Here is a 2,583-nt window from a genome sequence, read left to right on the forward strand (position 1 = left end):
CCCTAATCATTGCATAGTTGGCTGGTTCAATCTCTGTTTCTCTTCCTCTTCGTTTACTCATATCTTATGGGAATGTTCTTTTATTTAGAAATTCCACCAGGATCTACTCCACTGTGGTGTCACCAAAATTTAAAAGAACGTGGCATGGGATATGGCGGATTTTTCTCTACATTGAGAGAAATCGTTCATGTAATCATGAACGTCTTTCTTCATGCTATGCCAATAAACACCTAACCAAGTCGATCATTTTAGGGTTTGGTCTTTTGCAAAATGGAGTCCCACCACTGTAGTATGATCTTGACTCAAATAGGTTTCTTCTTCCTCCGGGTTGATGCACAAAAGTATAATTCCATCCTTGTTCTTCCAATATAGTCTTCTAGCTAGCAATTGATATAGGGCGTTCTCTATCAATTGTGGTGTAAAAGGAAGTGGTATTTGGGAATCTACTTGCACTATGGTCAATAGGCATGCAAGATCTTTCAACCATCTAGGAATCATTTCCACGGAGAACAAATAAGCATATGGTAAATCATCGTCTACCCCCTTTGGTGCCTCCCTGACGTGATCCTTGATAGAGATGATGCGCTCTTTGGTGCGTGGTGTCTTTCTTGACTACACTCTTAAGTCAAATTCAAGTAGGATGATGAACCATCTTACTTTTCTTCTTGTATTGCACTGCTTGTTCACCAAATAGAGTAAGGCTTGATGATCCACGAAAAAGACAAACTTGTTTGCCAACAAATAATGTCAAAATTTCTTAACCGCACACAACCATTCCAAGACCTTCCCTTTCAATGGTTGTGTAATTGTTTTCTGCTAGGTTTAGCTGTTTTCTGGCATATGATATAGGGAATTAGATAGTCCCCTCTCCTGGATAAGCTAATATGCAACCAATAGCAAAACTTGAAGCATCTACATGCACTTGAAAAACTTTGTTCAAGTCCGGAGTATTCAATATTGGTGCTATGGTCAAAGCTTGTTTAAGCTTCTAGAATGATTCCTCGTATTCATGTTTCCACTCAAAATGAGTTATAAGGCTATGAATGGGTTTAGCAATGACTGCATACATGTAGATGAATCTACGGGCCGCCAAGGGGTGCGCCCGCAGAAAAGAGCAGAACTCGAGTGAAGAGAAGATCCTTCTCTTAACACAGATTGCAAGCGATAGAAGAACTTTAAGAACCTCAAGAACTCAAGACCCCAAGAACCCAAGAATCCAAGACCCACAAGAACCCAAGTTCCTCGTGAACTTAAGAACCAAGATCACAGTGTATGGTCATCACCCGAAGCGGAATGGATACTTCGCATGGAGGTGGTGAGCATGGGAGTGGCGAAGAAGAGTCTTTCTCACCAGGAGGTTTTCCCGACCCTCCCCCTTTCCCATCTACGCCACGGATTGTACCAAATCCTATGGAGGCTTTGGTCAAGACAATGCTGGGACATGATTGCACAACGTAAAGAAAGACAAGCAGAGCATGTGGCACGGAGTGAATGACGCATGCAAGAGTTGGTACGACATGTTCTCGCCTCGAAGTCCGAGCCAGCCAAAGATGTTGGTAGTTCATCAAGTGGCGCAAGTTGAGATTCGGACTCCAACAACCCAATCATAGAGAAGATCCAGTTCAGTAAGTATGATGGTAAGATGAATGCTATGATTATTCATTCTTGGTTGCATCAATTTAATGCTTATTTTGAGACAACTAAGAAGACAAGAAATAGCAAGGTTTTGACAGTAGCTATGTACCTTGCCGGTGATTCCATCAATTGGTACCACGCATGGCAAGAGGCACAATTAGCCGCACACCTAGAGGAAGCCAACGAATTCACGCCCCTTTCCTTCAATTGGGCCGATTTCCAAGACAATCTCAAGGCACGGTTTATGCCCCCATAATACTTAGCACGATTGAAGGACGATTGACGCGGTCTCAAGCAAAATGGTATGCCAGTTATGTCTTTGTCTAATCGTGTTTTGCAGCTCAGCATGCAATTATGCAAATCAATACGGAGCACAAAGAGGCATTCTTTTATGGATTGGACAAGCATACCAAGTATGATGTCAAGGTGCTCGATCCAACCGATCTGAACAAGGTGGTAGCGATTGCTCTTGCACAGGAGATGAAGCACAACAAGGGAAAGCCTAAGGAAAACAAGACTTCCACAAGTACCTCTCTCACCTCTCATAACCCTCAGAACGGTAACTCTTCTAACCAATCTTCAAATAGTCTCTCAGAAAAGAACTCTCAAAATGAACCTAAGGGTAAAGCTACCACAATTGCTAAACCTAAGCTCACTCCAGATGAAAAGGTAGCACAAGGAATTTTAGGAGGATACATCACGTCGGAAGAGCAAAGCACTTATTCTAAGGAAGGTCGTTGTTTTCATTGTCACATTAAGGGTCACATAAAAAGAACATGTCCTAAGCTTGAATCGAATGAATCTAAAGAATCCATAGAACCCCCTTCCTCTGTCAATGCAATCAATGAAAACACGAGTGTGCCCCAAGTTTCTCATGACCCTCCTATTGATGAGTCTCTCATTAAATGTTATGGTCATATGACGGGGCAACGTTTTGTCATATTGTTT

This window comes from Adiantum capillus-veneris, chromosome 28 (genome assembly GCF_014529385.1).
Source record: "Adiantum capillus-veneris isolate H3 chromosome 28, ASM1452938v2, whole genome shotgun sequence".
NCBI lineage: Eukaryota > Viridiplantae > Streptophyta > Polypodiopsida > Polypodiales > Pteridaceae > Adiantum > Adiantum capillus-veneris.